The sequence below is a fragment of the Gossypium arboreum genome, chromosome 5, assembly GCF_025698485.1.
Source record: "Gossypium arboreum isolate Shixiya-1 chromosome 5, ASM2569848v2, whole genome shotgun sequence".
In the NCBI taxonomy this organism is placed as follows: Eukaryota; Viridiplantae; Streptophyta; class Magnoliopsida; order Malvales; family Malvaceae; genus Gossypium; species Gossypium arboreum.
In genome coordinates, this window is record NC_069074.1 from 26,910,932 (window position 1) to 26,918,387 (window position 7,456).

At 32.6% G+C, this 7,456-nt stretch overlaps 1 long non-coding RNA gene across 1 annotated transcript; it reads left to right on the forward strand.

Moving 5' to 3' along the window:
* Positions 1-1,595: 1,595 nt before the first annotated feature.
* LOC128293166 (uncharacterized) lies at positions 1,596-4,163 on the forward strand. The gene is made up of 3 exons (XR_008283263.1): positions 1,596-1,720; positions 2,192-2,280; positions 3,907-4,163. It is a non-coding gene; the product is annotated as an uncharacterized LOC128293166 (long non-coding RNA).
* Positions 4,164-7,456: the final 3,293 nt, after the last annotated feature.

Below are 7,456 nucleotides of genomic sequence, written 5' to 3' on the forward strand. Positions count from 1 at the left end.
TTTATATATGCGAGAATTATATTATCTCTGTTACGAGAAATTCTAGAGCGTACAGACAGTAGTTTCCTTCTGGTTTTCTCTAAGGGATTTTCCGGATCATCTTCATTATTTTCTTCTAGATTATATTCTCGGATTTCTGGTATAGTCTTTATATATTGGAATTTCTTATATTGGTTTTTCTCTCGTTCTTGTTTCGAGAATTATCAAGCTTGGTTTATCTTTACGAGTAATCTTTGACTTGCGATATTAGAATCTGTTATGATTAAGCTTCTGGCTCGACCATAGAAGTGTGGGGATTTCAGTGTCGAGATTTCTTTAAAATTCCTGGGGTAAAGAATGGTTATTCTGCAAAAGTAAATCTGAGTTATGTGCATTTAAGATTATTCTCTGGTTCGAGAATACTGTTACGTGTTCTTTGGTAAGTAGTCGTACAGTTAGAAATGATGGGGTTTTATTCTTGAAAGTATGTTATGGAAACAAATTAGTTGGATTTCTCTTGTTCGAGAGATGTTATAAGTATAGTTATCCTAATTAATAAAGAGACCACATCTATGAAGTTGGAATCATTTGATTCATGTTAGTAAAGTTTCTAAACAGTTGATGATCAAAGTATAGAAATGTGGCTATAAGTGGTAAATTAAACAAGTACAGCATGATTCGACTTTTAATTTGGAATTGCAAGGAAGATTTGATTTCGGTTTACATTACTATTATTTGAGTAAGATTAGGTCTTGAGAAACTTGAGCTATGCAGAGAATTGTGTCTGAGTTCACAATCTTTTGTTTATTCTTCCAAAGGATGTTAAATTGACTACCGGTAAAGCCGATTATCGATATATTCAAGATTATAATTGTCAGTCTTGACATTGAAAGAAAAATTGAGAAATGATTAGTATGAATTTTGTATCGGGATGTCTCTTTTCTCCGAGAAATAAGAGATACCATAATGGATTGTGATAGATTGATGATAGTAGTTCGCATGACTATTTTGGTATATACAGAGGTATTGTTAGACGGATTGGGACGAGTTGTGTTACTAAGCTTATAGTTCTTAGAATGTCAGTTTTCAGTATTTCGAATTGAGCCGAGAATTTTATGGTAATTGTGGAAAGGTTACAGAAATCCTAAGTATCAGCTTCAGCTGAGTTGTTTTGTAAGTTTTGAGAAAAAGATATAAGTGACTCGTGAAAGTAGAGAGCAACTTTTTCTGGTAAGATTTTCGAGGACGAAAATCCCTAAAGGGGGGAAGAAATGTAACAGTCCGATTTTGGGCCTAGTCGGAACAGTGGTTTCGGGACCACTATTTCAAGGCCAGAGAAAATTATTTTAGTATTATTTTATGTGTTATAATATAATTTTATAAGTGCATGTAAATTTTGGTAAGTTAATTTTAGCAATTTCTAGTCCAATTTCGAAAAAGGACTAAATCGCGTAAAAGGTAAAAGTTATGTTTTAATACCTAAAGGTGTTAAATTTCCTTGTATCTTAAATTGGGGGTATTTAAAGTGAAATTAGGCCATTGAAAGTGTGATGGCCGGCCATGGGAGACAAAATTGTTGAAAAGTCAAAATTAGGTGAAATTTAGTCACCAATTTTGACTAGTTTTATTATTAACAAATCAAAAAGAAAAAGCTATCATTTTTCTCTTCTCCTTCACCGAAATATGCAGCAAAGAAAGGGCTTTGAAGCTGGAAAATTTCAGCAACATATTTCCCTTTCTTGTAAGTGATTTTAATGTCTTTGCTTGATGATTTTTACATTTTTGGAACCCCTAAAGCATGAGCTTTCATATGAGGGGTCTATTTTGCAAAATGATGAAGAGTCTAGGGTTTTGCATGAGAGTAAATGTGTTGTTTTCTGTGTTTTTATGGAAGATTATGAGTCCTAGTTGTCTAATAAACAACTTTTGTGAAAGAAATTGCATGAAAACACCTTAAAAAGGGCTAGATTGCTAAGTTGTAAAATGAGTTGTAAATGTGTGAAATAGTTGAAATTATGAGTTGCTATAGTTATGAAAATGGTTCATCTAGACTTAAGGAGTAAAGAAATGTGATAAAAATTATTTTACGAGCCTAGGGGTAATTTGGTAATTTTGGCAAAGTATAGGGGCAAAATTGTAAAAATTGCCCAAGTGTGTCAATGGACTAATTTGATCAGTACATTGTTTTAATAAGTTGAATATGATATTTTAGATGATGAAAATCGAGATTTGGACCTAGAACGGAAAGAAATCGATTAAGGGATAATTACGTCTTTTTTTTTTCACCTTTGTGGTATCGAGGTAAGTTCATGTGTAAATAAAGTAGCATAATTGTTATTTTTAAGTTATTGGTGTTAAATATATGATATGCTGGTTTCTATCATGAAATATATGCTTTGTGGTTATTTTCGAATAAAATGCAAGTTATGTGTATTATCTGTTAAATATAAAGTGCTACCGAGTATTGGTTTCGGTATTTTACGGAAGATGGCAAGGAGATGTGTTCGAGGAAAATCCCGTTTGAACCTTAGGAATAGATTAGGATACAAGTGACATGTCACTAGGATGGTTGAGCATCCGAACTCGTTGAGTTGAGTCCGAGTTCACTTATGGATGCGAATGTTCGAACTCGTTGAGTTGAGTCCGAGTTCGTGAGATGTAACTAGGCATCCGAGCTCGTTGAGTTGAGTCGAGTCTGAGTTCACTTATGGATGAGAACGCCCGAGCTCATTGAGTTGAGTCCGAGTTCACTTATGGGCGGGTTACATGGTAGCTTGACTACATATGTGGCACTTATGTGCAAACTTTCCATGTATCCGAATTATATTCCGATGTGTTCAACGGGTAAAATTCTACTCAAATGGAGGAATACTCGAGATGAAAGGGACGTATTGGTAAATGTTGTGAAATGGATACTTTGAACAGGTATGTACTTAACCCTCGGGTTGAAAACTCGACATAACAACAATATGGTAAGATGATAAATGAAAATGTGATATGAATGTCTCGGTAATGATTATACAAACGATGTTGTATTAATTTTGTGAACAATGATCATGAATGAGTAATTTAGCCTTGACAGATTTGAGTTACTGCAGTAGTTTAACTTTTAAAATACACTAAAAATAGTGAAAAATGAGTTAGAGGCAGAATAAAATATGGGATTAAAGCTTAATGAGTCTATTTTCACATGAAAGAAACAGAGGAAGAAAACGAATTCCATATTGTGTGATATTTGAATTCTTGTGAAATAGGGTCTAAATGAATTAGAGATCCCCTGTACTGACTTTAGAAATTCACCAAAAATTGTAAAAAAATTATTAAGAGTCATACCTTACATGTATGGATTCCTTATTGAGTTTATTTAAGGGGAAATAAACTCCATGGTCATTGGAATTTTGTACAGGAAGAAATTTAATTTGTAGTGCACAGGGGTTAGAGTGGTCATACCCTGAAACAGGGGAGACTTTAACTAATAAACTGTACTAATTGGCCCAACCAAAAATTCTATAAAAAAATTAGTAAGTAGACATATGAGTCTAGTTTCAATAGAAATAGACAAGAACATTATTCGAGTCTTGTACTATGAGATAATTGAACTTTAGTACAGAAGGGTCGGAACTGTCAGACAGTGAATCAAGGGTAACTTTGAGGAATAAACTGTACTATTTGGCTTAACCAAAAATTCTGAAAATTTTATGGAAGAAATTAAAATAAGTCTAGTTTCAGGGAAAATTAACGGAACTTAATTCGGAGTTTCGTAACTCCAGATATAAATAATTTAGTGACCGTTGCTCAGAAAGACAATTTGTAGTGAACTTGAGAATATGTTGTAAACATTGATAAAACAAGTTAATGGGTGCTTATTGTTTTCATATGAACTTACTAAGTGAAAGCTTACCCCCCTCCTTTTCCCATGTTTTCTAGAGTTTCCAGGTTAGCTCGGGTTGGAGGCCGTCAGAGATATTATCACACTGTCAAGCTAACGCTATTGGTGTAGTGATTTCAAGTACTTTGAGCCTATGGCATGTATAGGAGTTTAAATATTAGAGTATGTGATATGGCTTTCACCATATGTGTTGGCCTATTTTGATTATGGGGTTGTAAATCTATTTTAATTATGCATGCATGTGCTATGGTATTATGTGATGAGTTTATAATGATTATAGTATGAATGTGGTAAAGATGTGAGTAAAATCTATGATATCTATTGCATGTGAAATTGCCATAATCATGACATGTTAGGAATGTTTAAGTACCTAATTTTGCCACGTTGTATGTTATTGTATAAGTATGCGTGTATCTATTGTGAGTGTGACAAAATGGCTTGGAAAATAGCCTTGTATTTGTCCAGGTTTTTGGACACGGGTTTGGGACACGAGCGTGTGCTCTATACCCACACGGGCGTATGAAGCCTTGATGCAAGAGATTTTCTAAGTTTTTCATGAGTTCTCGGTTGGGTCCCTAACCACTCCGAATGTATGTTTTGGGCCTCGTAAGCCCGTATATGGGACAGATTGTATGTGAAAATAAAAGTTTTTAATTATTTGAGATTTCATGGCCCTGTTTAGTATGAAAGTGTTAGTAAAAGTCAGGTAGCACCTCGAACCCCGTCCCAGCGTCGGATGCGGGCGAGGGGTGTTACACTACAATGCTCTTGATAGAATATTTATGCTCCTATTTGCATTACGATGCCCCGACTGCACATCTTTGTCCTGAGTCTCAGGTGATTTGACAAGCACTTCGGTGTTCTAGTACGCACTTTCGTACCATATTTAACACCTGAGTGTTTCTCGATATTGTAACCTGTGTAACCGAACTTTTTACTATTGTTCATCGGCCTGTCATGTTTAAATAAAAGAGATGAGTGACTTATTAATATGAATGAGTTTGAGTACTTAGATTGAATTGAATGAAATGTTACATCGATTGTGCTATTACATGAATTTGTGAAAGACTCATCTGTTTCTTGTGAAATGAAATGTCAGGATTGAATATGCCATGAATACTTAGTTTTATAACTGTATTTTTGGATGATAAGGTAAGTTAATGTATATGTTTTCATATGAACTTACTAAGCTTTTGTAAAGCTTACTTGATTTTGTTTTCTATATCTTATAATTGACGTTTTGCGAAACACGACTATCGTATCTCTTCAAAACTCACACTATCCAACATTTGTCTCAGTAGTTCTTTTGAATTGTCCTTTATTAACTATGTGGCATGTATATAGGCTGAATGGTACTGAAGTTGTATTCTGAGAAAATGATATGAATCGTGTGAATTTCTTGTTTTAAGGTATTGTAAATGTGTATATATGTGTTTTAAATATGTATAAAAATGCATGGATTGAGAATGATTATGAACCACTTGTTTTATGTTGATTTTGGTATGTTTTATCAAGCTAATGATGAATGGTTGGAATGTATGCATACTATCAATGAATTGATAGAATGGAATGGTATGTTATACTTGAAAGTCATTAGAACAATTGATGGTATTTATATGCATATCATGTTGTTGTGAAATGGTGCCATTGAGGCATATTGGTTAGAAGATTAGAAAATGGATATATGGAATGTATTGAGTAGAGTTGAGAATGTTAAGTTAAAAAATATGTTTTGTGTGTCTAGTTGTTGAATGCACAAGCTATTAAACTTGTTAAAAGGAAAATCTTAGGTGATATGGATGAATGGTATTGTGGTTGGTTAGTTACATGTTTTAGCATGAATGTAAGTTGAATGTTATGCAAGTTTTTTGTAGCCATGTAAATAATACTTGAATTATAGGTTGTTTGGCACAAGTTAGGCAATTAGAAAGACACATGTATGTTCAACACGGGCTAGCACACAGGCGTGCGCCACAAATAGTCTGGCCACATGCCCTTTGTGAGTACTATAGTTTTGGTAAATTTTGTACCAAAAGATCACAGTTGATTACATGGCCCGGCCACACGACTATGTGACACCTGAATTGCAATTTGGTCTTTCTTTTATGAAAAGTTTCAAATCGGTTATTGATTGATTCTGTAATGGTTTTTGAGCTTTAATAAGCTCGATTTAAGGCCAAACTTGTATGCAAAGCATGAATTGTGTTATTGTTTGAGATTCAAAGATTGTTGTGATCAATTCTCGATTTGAAATCTCATATTCTTGTTCTGTTATTTACTGTAGCGTCCCGTAATCGATTCCAGTGACGGAAACTAGTGAGGGGTGTTACATTTCTCCTTCTTATGCCTTCGGCCCCCTTTATTAATCCACTCACATTTCAACTTTTGCTTTCATAGAGTTTCTTCGTAGTCTAGAATTGCTTCTAGATATTCATTGAGTTGCATTTTCAACTCCACAAGGTTCCTCAAATTGTGAACTTCCAAGACTCTCTAGATTCCTTTCAATATTGTTATTAATCTCTTCTTTATTCTAAAAATGTTACCAACCACTTCCTCATTCAAGGTTTTGCTTGTATCAATAAAATGATATATAATACTCTTAATATTTTAATCCCATTTCCACACTTCTTTAACAGAATCCTTAAATGATTATGGTGTAGCCACTCTTTAAAGAAGTAAAACAGTCTATCCACTCTCCTAATATCCACCTTAGTCTTAATCAGTATTAGACAATCCGAAGCACTTAGAATAACGTTGAAATCACCCGTAATGATTCAAGGATCATCCATATCATCTGCAATCAAATTCTATACTATGTATAAGTTTTAAATTTAGTTTTTGTACTTTAATTTGATCATTTTTAATCCTTGTACTTTTTCTACTTTTAAAATTTCAATCCTGACCAACAATATCTGTTAAAATCATTGAGTTATGATATTATCACATGTGTAATGTCGTATTAGCTTACTATTTTTACATATTACTCAAAAAAGTTACTTGATAGATTTAATAACTGTTATTTGCATCAATATTGAAACTTCAAAAGTCTAGATCATATAGAGACTACGAACGATCAAATTGAGGAACACGACTAGATCTACAATTTTATATATAGTATAGGTCTAATAAAAGAATTTAACCAAATAGATTTAACGATATCATTTGGATAATGAATGAAATTTCAAAATTCAAAAACTATAGGAGTTAAAATTGACTAATTCAAAAGTACATAAACTTAAAAAAAAACAAAATTTAAAGTACATATACTAAACTTATGACTTACGATAGTATAGGGGTTAATAGTAAAATTTATCTTTTGTTAATTTTAAACTCCATCATTTTTATATATCATCACCATTGACCTCTACCCAATTAATTGATACCTATATTATTAATAAATTTTGATGTGAAGTAATATAAACTTTGAATTAAAATTAAAGCGAATTTATCAAAAAAATTATAGCATAAAATATAAAAGGTTAAAATATGTTATTAACCTCTATATTTCTATAGAATTTAAGATTTAATTTTATATTTTAAAAGTTAAAAATTAATCATTCTATCTTTTAATTTAAAAGTTCTCATCCA